Source organism: Biomphalaria glabrata, chromosome 15, assembly GCF_947242115.1.
Source record: "Biomphalaria glabrata chromosome 15, xgBioGlab47.1, whole genome shotgun sequence".
Classification (NCBI taxonomy): Eukaryota; Metazoa; Mollusca; class Gastropoda; family Planorbidae; genus Biomphalaria; species Biomphalaria glabrata.
Genome location: NC_074725.1, coordinates 14676178 through 14696273, shown reverse-complemented (window position 1 = coordinate 14696273; position 20096 = coordinate 14676178). Strand labels below are relative to the sequence as shown.

At 38.9% G+C, this 20096-nt stretch overlaps 1 protein-coding gene across 2 annotated transcripts in view; it reads right to left on the bottom strand.

Annotated features, from left to right (window-relative positions):
- Positions 1–9301, bottom strand: part of LOC106055762 (protein Wnt-11b-2-like) — a 162978-nt gene extending 153677 nt beyond the window's left edge. The window contains exon 1 of one of the 2 annotated variants that reach the window (XM_013212196.2): positions 9206–9301. The gene's annotated coding sequence lies outside the window, so the exon portion shown is untranslated. Of the gene's footprint in view, positions 1–1095; positions 1387–9205 lie in introns of those variants that run through there. The other variant, XM_013212195.2, reaches the window with a different exon arrangement.
- Positions 9302–20096: the final 10795 nt, after the last annotated feature.

Below are 20096 nucleotides of genomic sequence, written 5' to 3'. Positions count from 1 at the left end.
TTATTATTATTACTATTATTATAATTATCATTACTATTATTTGGAAAGATTATGGAATCAAACTAAACAGATCATTTGCTGCTTAGTAATGCACGGCGGACATACATTTTACGGGTCGGATCAGGCCCGCAGGCTTTAGTTTGGACATCACCGTAAAAGAATATTACACTTTTGGGGCAGGGAATGTATATCTCCAATTAAAGTCTACAGATGAGCAACAGATAGCAATGGTGCAATACGCCATGACATATAGGCAAAGTAAGCCATGTCTACATGGAAAGCAGCGTGTGGATTACTCGAGTGATATGAACTTTACGTTTAGGTGTGAAACCCGATTAAAATAAGACATCCGTCAATCAAGTGAGAATCTAATCTAATGGCCTAGAGGACTAACTCTGGGACATTGATAACAGGGATTAAAACACATTTAGATTCTTATTTGTACATTATTTATGTTGAGATTGTTTGTTTCATTGACGTTAGAAATATGAGTTCAGTCTAAATATCTAGTGTAGGTGGAATAATAAACTGGACTGTAGAACACTCACACACACATATATCACACACACACACACGAAGACATTTACACACATATTTACGCACATATTTAAACACACGTGTACAGTTCAAATGAAAGTTCTAGAAGTGGAAAATTTTTTTTTTTAGCAAACAAGGCATCAAGTTGTCCCCGTGACCCGCCCCCATAAACACCATGCACCCTTTCACAGTGTACTCCCCGTATCCAGTCGTAACTTAGAAATATTTTATATAGACCACTATAACGGTTGTTAAGTGGCCGCTTTAACCGTTGTGTATACACTATTATAACGGTCGTATATAGAACACTGAGAAGATTATTTCGACTTTAGATAAAGATATTTAAATAACACGCGAACATATAATGATAGCAATAACTTTGAATCACAAAAGTGTTGTTGTTTTTTTTAACTGATACTACAAAAAAAAAAAAGTACTAAAACCTAGACACTTTAATTACGCATCACTGCGTAAGATTCAGTAAATGTTATTGACATTGGTAACACTATAGGTAATTGAAGGTAATAATAGTCAATAGACTATAGAAATACTACGTACGGACAATGGTAAATCCAAATCCAAGCGACTGTGCCAACACGCTCCAAGATTTGAGCTGGAGAAATGGTTACTGTCACCTAGATCTACTTTTGATGAATTTTGGAAGAGAAAGTGGCTCTCGGTATTTCGATTGGGTTCAAATAGAAGAAGGGAGACAACCCAAACAAACAGTTCAGCCGATGGAAATCCTAGCTTTGAGAAGCACGACAGGGTAACACCCGCACTACGCAGCCACGCAAACCCCCCAAATCGTCTTGCGCTTCCTTCGCTGGGGATTAGACTGCAAGACCCGCTATCCTCCTGCTCCCCTCCCCTCCCCGTTTCCACCTTTAGCCACGCTACCGCCACCACTTCTACGACAGTCGGGCGACTCCGAGAAACGGCGAGGACCGCCGAAGGACCGGAGTGAAAACTTACCTGATTGGTGGGAATGGACGCCCTTGTAGCGGTGCTCGCTGAAGAAACCCCCCCCCCCTCAAGATTTTAAGTTGTGTTTTTTTTTCTTCTTCCCGTCATGCATATTCAGCTAGCTTGCTTCCCTTTGAATGCGAACATTTTCTTAGCATTACTTCCCTTTCTGAGTTTCCTTTTTTTTTTTTTCTGAATTTTTTTATTTTTTTTATTTTAATTTAGTGATTTTTTTTTCTAAAGGTAAGTTTCATTCTTACAATATTTGTTTTGATATACGAAAGATATACGATATTACCAGGAACTCTTTGCTTACAAAAAACATGTTAAAACTGTGAAAAAATAAATGAACAATACGATTGTGAAGAGGCGGTTAGGTGCATTCGTCAAGAGATTGATCATACTTAGAATTTATTTATAAAAAAAATAAACTTAAAAAAAATTATCTGAAAAAAAAAATTAATGGAGAATTGGTGGCAAAGAGTGCATCCCCCCCCCTCCAACTCAAACACTTAAGTTCCCCCCGAATCCGCAACTCAAGTAAAAGATTCAAAGCGCGTGCTCTGTTGCAGTTTCTTATTGACTTGTCAAGTGCTTTGCAGGATACAGGTACAATAATCCAGGGATCAAATCCATCTTGACCAAGTCCCCATCTTTCTTGCAGGAATTTGGCAGGTTGTTTTGAAATTATTTGCGTAGGTCTCCACCTGTTTTTTTTCCCAACACATTTAACGAGCTCAAACACACACACACACACACACACAACACACATACACTAGCAAAGACACACTTCACGTCACATAGCAAATGAACTTTTTTCCTTTCCATTTTTAGTAGTCAGGGAGCGGGTGCTCAGTGCCTTATTTTGACTTGAGAAGGCCATAAAGCTATTTGAGTCACGAAGCCGTTTTGGGACCCCATAAAAGTCTAGATATGTCGGAGCTCAATATTCCTCGAAGCCCTTGGGTATAGCTTGTGTTGCCTGAAGATAAATCCGGTCCTGCGTCTGCCAGTGACTTTACTATTATTCTTTACTATTATATATATATATATAAAGCATATTGAAAAAAAAAAGAATGACAATATAATTAAATATTTTCCATCACAAATGTGACTAGCTTTAAAGATATATCAAATTTTTAAATTATTAAGTTCATTTTTATGAAGCTTTTGATACAGGATTAGGGCCCTTGCGTAATTCTGAAACTGGTTATAGATGCAGTCTTTTATTTGTATAATGGCTCTAGTTCCCATCACAACCACTCACACACACACATACACACTACCTTTGGTAGGACGATCAGGTCAGTGTAGCCATTTCATAGTAGTGAATAGCGTTAGCACCAATGGACAGATAATAGGCATTGTCTTCGACTTTGAGGATAAAGAATGAATGCAGCATTTCAGATGTCCATTTTAGTTATCTTTCGTAGTCTAACCATATCTTCGGCAAAGACCCTTCTCTGAGTCTCAAATGGATGTCTCGCAACCTTCATGAGATCTCTCCAGCTGTCTCTTCAAAGGTCATCCGCTTTGACAGCTGTTCTCCTCAACGCCAGTGAGGGCAAAATGGCACCTTTTTTATTTTTTTATAGCACTTCCGGGGGCCACCTCCTTTACTTCGCTCTCCTTACAGCTCCCCATCAAATAGATCAGTGTTTCCAAAACTGTGTTCCGCGTAACCCTAGTGTTCCGCGAGGCGTGAATAGGTGTTCCACGAACTACTGGAGTAATTTACTAGTAGGTCACCATCATCATCATCAAACTCCATTTGAGTGAGGGCTTGAGAGGCTCAAATCCTCTCTTGCAAAAGCCCTGTTCCGTTAAGTAAAAACAATTGGGAAACACTAAACTAAATGATCCTTTAATCCCATGCGTTATTATGAGAGACGACTCCTTGAGCCAACGCATGGTTTCCTCTTTCCCAAGCGAAGGACGAAAGCCGAACCCACCAGAGGTTCCTACAATGTACCGCCACTAACCATGGGAGGACCATCACCACCAGCAAGACGTTCGCTGAGGAGCGGTGTTGCGGATTGGGCAGGTTGGCGGAACCTTTCTTTCATCCCCTCAACGTGCAATGCTTGTTAGCTAGAACATCCTGTGGAAGCCCCCCACTGTTTTATTTCAGTTAGCCCCCCACCCCCACTGTTTTATTTCAGTTAGCCCCCCACCCCCACTGTTTTATTTCAGTTAGCCCCCCACCCCCACTGTTTTATTTCAGTTAGCCCCCCACCCCCACTGTTTTATTTCAGTTAGCCCCCCACCCCCACTGTTTTATTTCAGTTAGCCCCCCACCCCCACTGTTTTATTTCAGTTAGCCCCCCACCCCCACTGTTTTATTTCAGTTAGCCTATTCGTCCCCCCCACTGTTTTATTTCAGTTAGCCTATTCGTTCCCCCCCCAACCCCCCCCCCCCACTGTTTTATTTCAGTTAGCCTATTCGTCCCCCCCACCCCCCCCCACTGTTTTATCCCAGTTAGCCTATTCGTCCCCCCCACCCCCCCCCCCACTGTTTTATTTCAGTTAGCCTATTCGTCCCCCCCCCCCCACTGTTTTATTTCAGTTAGCCTATTCGTCCCCCCCCATCCCCACTGTTTTATCCCAGTTAGCCTATTCGTTCCCCCCCCCACCCCCACTGTTTTATCCCAGTTAGCCTATTCGTCCCCCCTCCCCACCCCCCACTGTTTTATCCCAGTTAGCCTATTCGTCCCCCCCCCACTGTTTTATCCCAGTTAGTCCCCCCACCCCCCACTGTTTTATCCCAGTTAGCCCCCCCCCACCCCCCACTGTTTTATCCCAGTTAGCCTATTCGTCCCCCCCCACCCCCACTGTTTTATCCCAGTTACCCTATTCGTCCCCCCTCCCCACCCCCACTGTTTTATCCCATTTAGCCCCCACCCCCACTGTTTTATCCCAGTTAGCCCCCCACCCCCACTGTTTTATCCCATTTAGCCTATTCGTCCCCCCCCCCCCATGACGGACATTTCCAGGAGGTTCCTCCAGCAAAACATGATATTCGTAAGGTTGTCTTGCAAGCGTATGCCATTGTGACAGTAACAAGACTTGAACACACAAGACACCGACTGTGCATGTGGGAAAGCATTATGCATCTGCACTTCTGCTTTTGCAGACTACCAAAGCACAACTATAATCTTTTATAAGAACTCTTTAATGAGCATTGTTTATGTAAGCTTAGAGTCCTGAAGACCAAAACGAAATTCTGAACTACTTTGTCTCAAGGTCACTACCGAAAATACAAATTCTTTATCATTCAATCAAATTGGTTCCAGATTTAGATTCAGTCTTTGTCTTTCACAAGAAAAATGACTTCCGGTGTAGAGACCAAACCGTGTTGTTAAAATAGCGGCTCCCGTAAAGGAAAACGCCGCTATTAGTTGTGTGTCATGTCGTCCGCCAGTCAGTCACGTTTACACTGCAAATCAGATTGAATTAAATAAATCTTGTCTAGCTAAGCAAACGTGCAAAGGCTACTTTTACACTTCTGAAAACGAACCCTGAAGTATTTTTAATGCACCAATTTTAAAACAATAAATAAGATACATATATAGTGATATACTAACAATAATTTCAACGCCAAAACGGGAAATTCAATCATAAACGTTCCTAAAATGGTATCTATAAATAATCCATTTGTCGCCTAAAAACAAAAGTCTTCCAAGAAATCTTATATTTCCATAAGAAAATGGAGAAGGGTAATATTAAAATGGGGATGTATAATATTATAAAAATATAACAAACTATCTCGGCCGGATGTTCTAAGACAACACTTTCTTAAATGAATGCTTCAAAAGACTTCAAGTGGAGATGTTCAAGATCAACTAAACAATGTCAAGGACACTTAATTGACCCTCAGTGTTGTCACTTCTACATAAAAAACAAAAATTCTTAAATGTATTTTGTATGAATGCAATAGCCTATAATTCTGAACTACACAATATTTGTTTGTAAGTAAGATTTGAGCTGTGCCAGCGTCAGGGAGTTTAATGCTTCGTCAAACAAACAAACAAACAAAAAATCTTTTATTAGTTACTTAGATTTAAACAAAATTTAAAAAATGCCCATCGTAAACACATATCTTCCATAGTAACTAAAGACTTTTACTTTCACAATCTTCCATAGTAACTAAAGACATTTACTTTCAAAAGAATCCCAATGCCAAGGACTTCGTTCTTGTAGATTGTGAGCACATGTGTGATGGATGTGTACGCTCATGTGTCTACAGCAGAAAACAATGGATAACCCGATGGTCACAAAGTATGAGCAAGTGGTCTTCTACTGGTTACAAACAAATAGTAAAAGAAAGAAATCAATAAAAAACAAGAAGAAGAATAGCCCATCGTAAGCATATATCTTCTAGAAAACAATCTTTTATTGGGCAGTGGCACTAGTATTTATACCCTATCTTTACGCCACTATGGATTCCAGAGGAGTCCAATGCCCTTGATGCTTGGAATACGAGATAGACTACTCGAAGAACGGTCTTAAGTTCCCTACTAAGAACGGTCTCAAGTTCCCTACCAAGAACTTTCTTAAGTTCCCTACTAAGAACTGTCTCAAGTTCCATACTAAGAACGGTCTCAAGTTCTCCAAATCAACCAGATGATCATTTAATCTCAGTCACTGACAGATACCGAATCCTTCATTTCTAATTCCTTCCCCCCCCCCCAGTTATTAATATATTTTGTTTATTCCAACTTGAACTTAGTTCGTGATCAATATATTCCTTAGTAGCAATGAACGTGTTGAGAATGTCCAGCAACCATGACGCCATCACCGTGGCCAGAAACAGATATCCTGTACCAATTAGAGACGATGTACTCTGGGATATCTTCCAAACTCCAGCATAAAAAAAAATACGAACAAACTTTTAATCAGCTGGACTCCCCCCCCCCCTTTTTAAAAAAAAAAACTCTTCCCCCTGTTGTATCCCGGTTTAGTAGTAGTACTTTGGAGAGCCTGCTAGATAAGTAGCCAGCGCACCACTTGAGGATATCGGTAATAGTGGAGGCCAACACGTTCAGCTTGACGGCAAGAGATTTGAACCTGGCTCGTCGTGTTTTAAGTCCATGTCGAGCCTCGCACTTCAAAGAGGGCTATCAGAGAGTATAAATCATCAAGTACCTTAATCAGCGGGTTGAGAATCACTGAAGAGAGTGTAGTGCTGGGTCTATTAAACATTTTTTATAGCTCCCCGCGCCACCAGCTCATTTGTGTATGTGTGTGTGTGTGTCTTTGTTTCTACTCTATACATAAGGCTCATTAATGTGTGTGTGTCTAGGTCTCTACTCTTCGCATAGGGGAGGTCAAGACACGCACTAATTCCCCCCCCCCTTTCCCCTCCCAGCCCCAGTTTTTGGATTTTTATGGCCCGATCTCCCAGGGGAAAATCTCAGAAGATTCTTTTCTGTTTTATTTTCCTCGTTGGTGGGGAGACCTTTTTGGCTGGACCACTAATGGCGCTGGACACATGTTTTACTGCTGCTGGACGCTGCGGTAGTGACCGCTGCGGACTGCTGTGCTGGGAGTCACGAGGTGCTAAAGCTGGGAAGGGGTCTTGACTAGAAGAAGGAGAGATTTGGTGATCTATTGGGGTTGTCTTTCTGCCGTCACAGATCTGAATCTGATAATTTACTCGTATTCATGGACTAATGGACTCGCCCTAAACTGCACGACAGCGCTTACTAGAACCTAGATCAAGAAGCGTAGTACAATGGCAGACGCCGCATATCATAACAAAAAAAAAAAATACAAAGAGAAATATATTCTTTAAATTAAAACACAAATTTAGCCGTGGAAATAACCAACATTCAAAAGGTGTCATGTAAGAGTCAATGTTGTTTCAATCGTATAAACAATAAACACCGTGTTCACATGTCGAGAAAAAAACAGTAAGCTTCCAATTGCCAAGGGAGCTAAGAAAAAAAGGCAGGAATTTTTTTCAGTCGAAGATTATGGTTCTTCCCCGTCTAGTGGTGAAGCTAATTTTAAAGAAGATATAAATTGTATGGAAGACAATATGCAAAGAGACAATCTATAAGTATCAAGTTTGATGTTAAGTCTACTTTTATGAATCTATGATTGGAATTAAGTGTTAATATTGCGATTTCAATTAGTTAGTCATTTCTTCTGGAAGGATTCAATAATTTTATTTCCGAAAGAGGATTTTTTTTTATATATTTAAACAAGAATCTATAGAATTACAATGAGATAATTGGTCATGAGATTTAACTTCCTGCACTACGACGACATAATTGACCACCACCTCCATTCAAACACATTTTAATAATGTACATTCAGTATGTAAGGGACGTAGCTATACATCATCGACTTTTAAATAGAAGTATGTGATTCAAGAAATAATGGAAATATTGCATATCGATACAAGTAATAAAATAACTTATACAAATTTATATATGAAAAAAAAAAACAGTAAAAGACTCAATGGAACAAAAAAAAAGTCAGGTCTCAAATTCGAGATGACAGAAGCGCATACGACATGACCAGGGAGCCATCTCGAAAATGGCAGACATTTTCTTTTTGCCATACACCCTCTACCGGAGGCGCGGTGGCTGAGCGGTAAAGCGCTCGACTTCCGAACCGGGGGTTCCGGGTTCGAATCCTGGTGACGACTGTGATTTTAATTTCGGGATCTTTGGGCGCCTCTGAGTCCACCCAGCTCTAATGGTTAACTGACATTAGTTAGGGAAAAGTGAAGGCGGTTGGTCGTTGTGCTGGCCAAATGACACCCTCGTTAACCGTAGGCCACAGAAACAGATGACCTTAACCTTTTTACTTTTTTTTTCTCCCTCTACCAACGGGTTAAGTGAAAGGGCGGCTTAAAGAGGTATATACTTGAGCAGAAAGTTCACTTTGACACGTCGGTGTGGACCAGACTGGCTGTTTCAACATTTCCCCTTGCCCAAAGAGCTCGCATTTGAAGTCGAAGATAATCATATTCACGTTTTGGCCAATACGTCCTACCTAGGCATACATTAGGGGCCTGGTGAAGTGATTGATAGTATCAAGAAACAACACGACTGGCTCATTCTTGCCCAGCTATAGAAGACTGTTTAGAAAGGGGAGAGGAGGTTTTTGGGGTGTCAAATATTTGTTTTAATCAAGTAGACAGGTTTTGTTCATTCCTGTTGTTTAAACGATTACAATAGCATGTCACAGATAAGAAACCTAGCAGGGCGCATATACCCCCTGAAAGCCGCAATACGCGCCACTGCATTTAAACAGCGATAGTATGTCGGTCCTCGGACTAAATACGGCCTGCTTTTTAAATATTTTTTTCCTCCTATAAAAATACGGTATTCGATACTTCATCTTTAAATTTGTATATCTATTTATATGAAGTAACAGTTCTTTATTTTATTAAATGAATAAACCAATTATGCTAGTCAATATAGACAATATGTAACTATTCTGTAACTAAAATTGCAATGAACTAGTTAGAGAAACCTAGTAGAGAGCCCTTTGCCCCTAACTGGAGTGGGCACTTTACCTCAATACAGGTGATGTTAAAACGATCAATAATATAAACTTTTACCATGTCGCTTTCAGAGCCTAACAATATCTATAATGATTTAAATTGAAAAATCTTTGCAAACAATATTATTAATTAAGGGTAAAAGAATACATAATAAAAATATAGACATATGAAATGACCCCTTACCTTATAGTGGGATGGGTCCGAAAATTCAAATCGATATCCGATGAACATAGACAAGCAATCCCAAGATGCTCAACGTGCAATCAATGACGGGATGTAAGGTATCTCAGGAAGTCCTTATTTGTTTCATTCAATAAGCCATTCGCATAAAAATTAGGAAAGGCCCTTTACCCTGATGGGCCCTTTGCCCCCACGTTACCATCTTCACCTTCACCTATTACTTAATAATCTGTTGGACCGTTGGAACACCACACATAATCACATAATCTATTCACCACACATAATCACATAATCTATCCACCAGACATAATCTATCAACCGTCTCTCTCCATTCCTCTCTGTCTTTTGCTTTGAATAGATTCTCTTCCATTCTTGTGCCTAATCTAATGTTGTTGTTTTTTTGCTTGAACTTCGTAAGAAGTACACATCTACTCAACAACACACTACATCAATATTGTGAACACATTTTCACCATGTTACACAAACATACAAGCAAAATAAAAATACAAATACTTTTTTAAAAAAATATCCAAGGGGAATAACTCCAAATTTACATCTATATATCACAAAAACCTATCCGATGGAATTTATTTCCCTTTTTCGATATCAAACAAAATAATTAATTAACAATAATTTATAGATTATTGGTTATTTTTTTTTAATTTGTTAATGTTGTCTAGTATATTAAATAATTGTGTAAAGTTTCAACTTGATACAACAATGGGTGTCTGAGAAATAGCGTGTTCAAAATTTGTACCAGACAGAGTGCGTTAATATAAGTTTGTAAAATGTTTAGGCTATTTCACTACATCAGCATCGATGAAATAGATTTTAAATATAATAGCGTCCATGAAATGTTTGACGAGACTGGGACATACTGGACAAGACCCGATACACTGTCCTAAGATTAAGGAATACTAGAGTTATTGCACGTGACTCTTCAGACTCAACCATAATTTTTTGGAATTTGAAACCAGTAGCGCAGACAAAACCCGTCGCATAAATTATATATAGGTCTGAGTCATTCACTTTGTCATGAATACCTTTTCTCTATTATGAAGAACAACCTTAGGAAGGTGGGATTGATTTAGAACCCGAGTTTATTGACATTCCGTTTCTCGCGGCATGATCCTAAATCTAAAAGTAAAAATAATATTATTCACCATCTTAATTACTAAAAAAAAAAATCAACTTTCCTTTTAAAAAAAAAAAAAAAAAAGGAAAACGAAACTACCAGGTAGTTATTATGTAATGACGTAATCTATGGGGCTAGTTTGTTTGTGTTAATTCGTGATAGAGAGATTCTTATTTTTTAAAAGCCATTTTCTTTTTCTCTGCCTTATTTGTGATTCCCGTTGAGAGCATCCTTAGGTTGTCACTGTTCTTGCTATTTGGATCGTACAATTAGTGCTAGTTACTCTAGTTCTCACTGACAAGTTGTCCAGTTGTTCAACTTATTCCTTTTTCTCACTTAACTATTAACATAACTATTAACTACTATCGTGATTGTCAAATATTTCACGTACAGAAAATAGCAACAACAAATTTAGAACTTCTGAAGATGTTAATGGTAATTGTAACGAAGTTAACGCGTCAAGGTCTCATAAGATGTGCAAACAGGAAGTTGATCTACAGATTGCTCGAACTTCTCCTGAGAATGAAAACATGGAAATGGAGTTAATTAGAAAAGGAAAATTGTGCATGTTACCTCCGTGTTGAAAAATTTCGATTAGAAACGAGCTTACATCGGGTTCCACAAATCAATCTGTTTTGTTTATAAGTTTGAAGCTTCATGTTAAGTCTAATTTTGAATTGAATTCGGATTATAATGTGTATTACTGCTTGATATATAGTGTGTGTGTGTTCAGTCTTTTCATGATTTCTACTTGAGGATTAAAATTAAAGAGGAATTCTGTTCTTTCTGCATCTATACAAAGGTGTCCGGCTACTATCATAACCTGAGTCATAAGAACTTAATTCAGATTGCGCAGTAAGGGCCAACGCTCAATTCCCATTGTACATAATACACTAGTCTGCTAATGCTTACCTGTTTACTAATCACTTTAGTTATGATATCGACACATGTCCTGTATAGTTGTGTGTCCTGTATAGTTGTGTGTCCTGTATAGTTGTGTGTCCTGTATAGCTGTGGGTCCTGTATAGCTGTGGGTCCTGTATAGCTGTGTGTCAAACTATTTTCCTTAACATCCCTCTAACTCTCTCTATCTTTCTGTCGGTCTTTCTCTCTCTATCTCTCTCCCTTTACCTCTCACACTATGTTTGTCTATCTCTCTCTCTTTCTGTCATTCTGTCTCCTTCCCTCTCCCACGCATACAGTTTTGCAGCAACTTGTTTCGAATGTTGAGAGCCTCGACGTAACTTTGTACAGACATTGAGTCTCTCGTTTTACGACAATGTCCATCCACCAGTTGGTAACGCTACGCCTTACAAAAGGAAGCAACCCGCTGGGGGCTCGTCTGACGTCAACTACAGCAATGGCGACGCGCATCCACGTGGGTCTATCTCACATGCGGTGAACGGAATGTCAATAAAACATTCCCACCCACCCCCTCCTAATTTTTCCCCGGCCTCCTCATAACATTCTACTTCCCCCCACCCCCCAATCCAGATCTTGAGTTTTTTAGGGGTTTTTTTTTTGGTCCAGTTTCATCCACAGGTGCGACCTTTCTAACGTTTGTCACATTCGTGTGTTTTTTGTTTAAGTCAAATTTAAGTTGATATTAGATCAGTCACAAACATGGTATAGATTTCAATGTGTTTAATCGGAAAGTGATTCCAGACCAGAGGCGGCCTTAGGGGATAGCGAGTGTGGCAACCTTCCCCTGGCCCTAGTCTATTCGTAGTCTGATATGATACTCGCCCACGACCCCGAGCATTGCTAAAGCTGTCTCTGTCCAGACATTCTAGACTTCTCTATACATTGATTCTATCGTTTATCCGTTGCTTGTTTTGTGAGACCTGTTACACCTTCAGCTATAAGAACTTCCTTTTTTTGGGATCCACAATCCCCCTTTTTATTACAAAGCTTATAACAACTCATTCTGTCCCCCCTTTTTTTTTGTAATTGCTTTTAAAAGCCAATTACGGTAAAAAAATCTACCCAGATATCCATTTCTTTATTCCCTTCCCCTCAATTGTTTCCACCGGTCCACATATGTGATAGGATCATAGCGTAATGAGAAAGTGATAGGATCATAGCGTAACGAGAAAGTGATAGGATCATAGCGTAATGAGAAAGTGATAGGATCATAGCGTAATGAGAAAGTGATAGGATCATAGCGTAATGAGAAAGTGATAGGATCATAGCGTAATGAGAAAGTGATAGGATCATAGCGTAATGAGAAAGCTAACAGAATGAAATAGTGCTACACAAAAAAAATTGGTAAAAATAGTTTTAATCGCACAATTTTTTTGGACGTTGTACAAGATCTATTATAAATTGAATGACCTGACTGACCCAGACTAATTGATACAATTACCGTCAAATCGAAGGCTTAAAATACGTGGGCACCAGCTGGGTAGAGGAAATGGATGTCGCTAGTGACACAGTTCTGGACGAGGTGTGTCCTCTGACCATTAGACTTCAGAGACCACTGACCAAGTTTCCTAGGCCTCTGTCTCTTCATGTTATGAGTTTTTCCCCCATTCAGTGCTAGTTCTGTCTCACTTTGTGTGGTACAGTGTTATTGTCATCATATTCATATTTTAAGACCCCGCCTTCGCTTTGTCAAATATGACATCGGGGCTGCTAGGATGTTGGCAGACATAGACATAACTCAGACAAAACGTAGACAACACATGGACACTGAGGCTTGACAACGTTGCTGAATCGTGTATACTTTTAGAGCTAGTTTTTTTTGTGTTTTTTTTTTTACATGTCTGGATTACAAACAAATCACTTTTACAGTGTAAGTAATGTACATATTTAATATTACTTAATTCTTCTGAGAGATATAGCGCTTGGCTTCTGAACCGGAAGTCCCGGGTTCGAATCCTGGCGAAGACTGGGCTTTTAAATTTCGATATCTTTAGGCCCCTCTGAGTCCACCCAGCTCTAATGGGTACATGACATTAGTTGGTAAAAATTAAAGCGGTTGGTTGTACTAGCCACATGACACCCTCGTTAACCGTAGGCCACAGAAACAGATGCCCTTTACATCATCTGCCCTATAGATCACTAAGTCTGAAATGAAAATACTTTAATTCTTTTGATAATTTATACATCTGTGATTCTAAATTATTACAACTGATATGTATATCTGATATTTTTATATCTATATTCGATTGTACTATATCTCTTATGATATATATTTGGTAGATTATATCTCGAATTTTAAATATCGGGAGGAGATATTTCTGGTTTTAAATACTTGGTTGTTTATTTATTTACTTATTTGGTTACATTATATATTTATTTTCTATTTCTATAAATCTCATAATGATAAATCAATCTGTCAATTTTCACTTTATATCATCTAATCTATGTATCAGACGATCGTTTCTGACAGCCATGTCAAGGCCAACTATTGGACGGACACTCAAGGACCGGTAACCGCAGAGTTTATCAGGTTTCCAGATCGCTGTAAGCAACAACAAACGGAAAGACACTGTTGACACAATGCTCGAAAAGGGCGGTAATCACAAACTCAATCTCTCCTTCCCGCTTGCATTGCCAGGCATGATTGGGTAACGCCGATTGACGTCACGGCGGGAGTTTCTCCCCGGCGTGACATACACCGAGTGTCACCACGACCCATAATATAGTCCCAGGGGACACATTTGACCAGGCTATCGCGATCGTCTTAACCTGGTCCCCTCCCCCCCCCCACCCCCGCTTAATGAACCTGGAAGGACCCAGCAGACGTAATAAAAATAATTTCCACTCAGCCCCCCCCCCCTTTTTTTTTTCTTTTTCTTCCTACCAGGTAAAGTTAAAGAAACCAAAAGTTCACCTTTCAGACCTTGCAATCTATAAGGTAGATGATTTAAATGTCATCTGTTTCTAAGGCCGATAGTTAAAGAGGGTGTCATGTGGCCAGCACAACGACAAACCGCTTAACCGTAACTTTACCCAAAGTAAGTCAGGGAACCATTAGAGTAGTGTGGTCTCAGGCGCGCCCTCCAAATCCCAAAATTAAAAATTCCTTTTCTTAATCGAGATTCGAACCCTGGACCCCTCGATTCCGAAGCCAAGCGCTTTTCCATTCGGCTACCCCGCCTCCATGCCAGGTGCGAGTCGATAAAACCTGCTTTTATCTTTTACGCAGTGATGGTGTCAACATAGACCTCACAAGTAGGGGGACGACCTCGAGATCGCAGCAGCGATACTATTTGGGATACTACTTCGATTCCTTTTTGTTAGCATAATAAAATCAATGACAAAGCGATACTTTTAATTGTAACTGTGATAATTGAATAACTAATTCACTGGCAGCTTCACCTCAAGCTTAGTAGAGTCCAGTAAAACCTTTGCAGCTTCAATACGTCCTGGGGCAGAAGTTTCAATTGGGGAAGGTAGGTTGGGTATGACAAAAGTAGATATAACAGTAGTTGTAAAAATGAATACTTGTTAAAATAATAGGACTCGATTACTTCAATATTTTTCTTTCACTTACTTAGTAAAAGTTTTTCCTTGTGTTAATTAAGAAAGAGGTAAAATTTTAATTGGTCTACCTTTTTTTGTGCTTTTTATTCACAAAGCTTATATCGACTCACACTGTGCCTATCTGGTACACACAAAGCTTATATTGACTCACACTGTGCCTATCTGGTACACACAAAGCTTATATTGACTCACACTGTGCCTATCTGGTACACAGAAAGCTTATATCGACTCACACTGTGTCAGTCTGGTACACATTTTGTACACTTACCTACCCCACTTCACGGATCATCCTGAAACTTTGCACAATATTCATTGTCGATGACAATACATGAATCAATTTAAAAAATTAACCAATTAATTAAATATGGTAATTAATTTATTTCGTTTTATACAGGCATAGGGAGATAAATCGTGCAGTATTTTCTTTATTTCCAGCAGGAATAACCTGCCCAGCGTGCAGCCGAACATTCAGAGCTCACATAGGCCTCACCAGCCACACGAGGAGACACCAAGCCCTAGCACAAAGCCCTCAGTCCCCTGGATGACAAACATGGTCACCATCGAACCACGATGGACGAACTATAGATATATACATAAAGTTTTTTAACATTTTTTTTTATGATTTGCTTGTTTAATGATTCTTTGGTTCTTCCTTTTTTATTGTTTTTCTGAATGGTTTCTATTGTAAATAATTAATTGACTATTTTTTTGTTGTAATGATTCATGAGCTGCTTATGCCAATGAATAATTGTGCAAAGTTTCAACTTAATCCGAGAAAGGTTTGTGGGAGAAATAGCGTGTGCAAACTTTTTACCAGATAGATAGACAGACAGACAGAGGGAGCCAGTATACGCTTTTTAGAAATAATTGCTATTTCAGAGTTTGGCAATGGAATGATAGTCATTATTTCATGACTCATTTTCATTAGAGTTTATGATGGTGAAAGCAAAGGAACATCTAATTTTTTATTTTACAAGAAGTCTATTGTTTAAAGTTGTCAAGCGTTGATAAGATTACAAACTGATATTCGATTCTGATTTAAAAAACAAAAAGATGTTTGTGTTTGCTGTTGTAAGTTTTTAATTGATGATCAGAAAATCCGAGTGGTTACCACAGCTATTTGTAGGTTTTAGACTTAGAATGGGAATATGAAAAAAATAGAAAAGTTGGGGTTGGGTAGCTAATTAAGTAGTTTTATATCTACTTCTGTTATCAGATTTTTTTCGCTCTCGGAGGAAATCGGAACTTTTGAAAATCGCCAAGTAATAGGTCGTAAACTTCCGTCTGAAGGCGATAAATTGGCGTCCGACTTGAGCTCTCGCGATAACTGATGTGACGGGAGATAATTGGTGGGAATTGAGAATTAGAGTTGCTTCCCTGTTTATCTCAACCATTTCTATTTCTCAAGACCTTGAGTTTTCGTAAAGCTTTCGTCGTAAAACTGTTTGAGAGGGATATTATCTCGATGTCTCCTAGCAAGGTCACTTCTGCTGCTTGGGGAAAGAGGGAGGTTTGCATTACTCATCATACTCACAAAGCAGATTGTACAGCCAAGCAAATTATAAGATAGATTTAAAAGCAAACAAAAAACTGAACAGCTATAGAAATATGTTGTACAGTAGCTAGTACACATCTACACTCAGTGGAGTAGATAGGGTGGGAAGTGGGAGAGGATATACTTACATTAAACTAGACTTGCGTCATAGCGGTCCTTAGTTCGAATCCTGCTCGCCGTACTGCAGGAGGTTTAGGCTAGGATGTAATAATCTTCATTTCCGAAGAAATGTCTGAAACTTGGCTGCCTGGTCGTGTAGTATGCGCTCTGGACTGTCGTTCGAAGGTCCCGGGCTCAAACCCCGCCTGCCGCCACCCCCAGCGTCCTGCGACTAGGATGTAACAAAATCTGAAGGCAGAGCCAAAAACATATTCAACAAAACTGACAAACCAAAACAAAGCCTTTATTCATAATAAGAATACTCGTAATCGCTGTATCTCTCTTTTTTTTCTCTCTATCTCTCTCTCTCACACACACACAATGCTATTCAGAACTCACAAGAAGAGTCTAACAGATGACTTTAGTTTGTACAGGTAACACACAGGGCGGTTCTTTTAAACACTTCTAAAACAGCCAGACATGTTGGTTCAAAACTTTTGTTGACTTTTTAATCTTTTCTTTCTACGGGCGTGATGGATGAGTGGTAAAGCACTTGAATTCTGAAGAGAGAGATCTCGGGTTTGAATCCCGGTGAAGATTGGGATTTCGAATTTCAGAATTTTTAACACCCCTGAAGCCACCCAACTCTTCTGGGTACCTAATATTAGCTGGGGGGGGGAGGGGGGGAGGCATTTGGTCGTTGTGTTGGCCCTCGGTAAACGTTGACCATAGAAACAGATGAGCCTTGCACCATCTGCCCTAACAGATCTCGAGGTCTGGAAGTGGAGCTTTCATACTTCCTTAGCGCCCTATATTATTATTAAATTATTACTTTTTCTCGTTGTGTACGTTAAAGTAGTCTATTTCTTTTATTATACAAAACTAGTCATAGGTCATCCTTCATGGTACAGTTGATTGTGCACAAAGAAATTGTCATCCATAGAAAAGCTGGCTGGACAATGTAAAAGAATGGACCAGCCTATCTCTTGATATCCTGCTTTCAGGGGCGGCCTTGGGCAAAGGCAAACTAGGCGGCCACCTATGGCCTACGATTAGTGGGGACTTTGCTTAGGACATTTTTTTATAGATGAAATAGCAAGACTTGTGCCCAATGCTAATATGCTATTGTTGGAGTACTCTAGCCTGACTCGATTTTAAATAAATTGTGTAATTTTATGTATTCGTTGTTTATTTTTTTAGTTTTCATTTGGGGGCCACCAAATTCACTTCGCCTGGTGCCTAAAAATATCTATGGCCGGTCCTGCTGCTAAGAACAACTGCTGACCGGCAAAAGTGAAAGGATCTAACCGTCACAGCGCCCCCTACCGACGAAAGTCAAGGGACAGAGGATGATAATGATGCGAGACATTTTAATGTCATTTTGCACACTGTACAAGACATTCGCTAGTCAACATTTAGTTTGGTCTCTGTCAAATATACATTTTTGTTTTGAATGTTCAAATATTAGCACATTCACAGATACTTTTCTAAACCTAACCTTGTTTTAAATGCCCAAATATTAGCACATTCACAGATACTTTTCTAAACCTAACCTTGTTTTAAATGCCCAAATATTAGCACATTCACAGATACTTTTCTAAACCTAACCTTGTTTTAAATGCCCAAATATTAGCACATTCACAGATACTTTACTACACCTAGGCTTACAAAAATTGTGGCTTTCAAAATATCATCTAACTTTATTATGCGCCATTTGGTTACGTTTTGGATAGCACCAAGAATGGTCTAAGCATGGTATCAACGCTATTTATTTTATAGATAAGACATAGTCTACTTTGGCAATCGATCAGATTGTTACAAGATAATAATTGGAATTGGGAATAGGTAAAGATTTAGTACCACATAAAGCTACCTTCCTTTTTGTTTTCAATGTTTTTTTTCAATTAACGGCAAGCAAAATACAAAAGGGAGACTATCTTATCATTTGAACTATTCTTTTAATGAATGTGTTGTTTCCCTTTCCCATGTTCTACATGCTTCCGTAAATGTATTACTTAATTTGGTTCCTAATTCAGAAACAAGTTGCTTCAGCTTACACTCAAGTTAAATATACTTTGCTATAACCACATATGTCAAATGTAAGATTCATGCCAAAGTAAGAATTCTAAAAATGGAAACATGTACAATTATGTTAGGAGATTAATTAGTAGGTACAAGGATATCCTATTGCTCACATTCCATAAAACTATGAAGGTACATCTCATTTGATACGAGATACAGACATGAAGGTACATCTCATTTGATACGAGATACAGACATGAAGGTACATCTCATTTGATACGAGATACAGACATGAAGGTACATCTCATTTGATACGAGATACAGACATGAAGGTACATCTCATTTGATACAGGATACAGACATGAAGGTACATCTCATTTGATACGGGATACAGACATGAAGGTACATCTCATTTGATACGAGATACAGACATGAAGGTACATCTCATTTGATACAGGATACAGACATAAAGGTACATCTCATTTGATACGAGATACAGACATGAAGGTACATCTCATTTGATACGAGATACAGACATGAAGGTAAATCTCATTTGATACGAGATACAGACATGAAGGTACATCTCATTTGATACGGGATACAGAGATGAAGGTACATCTCATTTGATACGAGATACAGACATGAAGGTACATCTCATTTGATACGAGATACAGACATGAAGGTACATCTCATTTGATACGAGATACAGACATGAAGGTACATCTCATTTGATAAGGGATACAGACATGAAGGTACATCTCATTTGATACGGATACAGACATGAAGGTACATCTCATTTGATACGAGATACAGACATGAAGGTACATCTCATTTGGTACGGGATACAGACAAGGCGTTATGCAAGAAGTTATTAAGGAGCAGAAGTGGAAGTTGACAAATTTAAGATAACTCAAAATAACTTTAAGACTCACATAGCTCAGAAAAGACAAACACTCGTCGAGGTTGCCAGAGAAATTTGTAAAACAAGTTATTTCTTAAACATTGGCTTCTGGTAGCTCCGAGTTTCTACATAGAAGAGTAAAAATATAAATGGGAGATAATTCGTTTCCGTTACCAGAATTTTCGATTTCTGATTTTGGGATAACTATAAAGAGAATAGACGAGCTAATGAATAGAAGAGACGAGCTGATTAAGAGATGACAGTGATGAAGAGACGATCTGATGAAGAGAAGAGACGACCTAGTTTCTAACTTCTAATACATCAAGTCTAGAAGTTTCAAGCATTATGTTAAGTCTACTACTGTGAATTTATTATTGAATTTTGAATTCAATCACGTGTTATTAGATGACGTTTCGTGTGTGATCTTTCTTTTTATGATTTCAACTTGGAAAATTAAATTATTTCATTTCGCAATGAGGAGTACTGTTGGTTCTATCCAATACAAGATTTCCCGGCATACATTTGGGTGATCAGTTTAACTTCTGAAAATACGAACGACATATTCACCATCAAATATCATTGTAACAGACACTATAGAAACACGGACATAAAGAAACAATTCACATTTTTAGGAGACAATATTAAAGTTTGAAACATAACACTTAAGTTGAACTTAAATCCTACTAAAAAT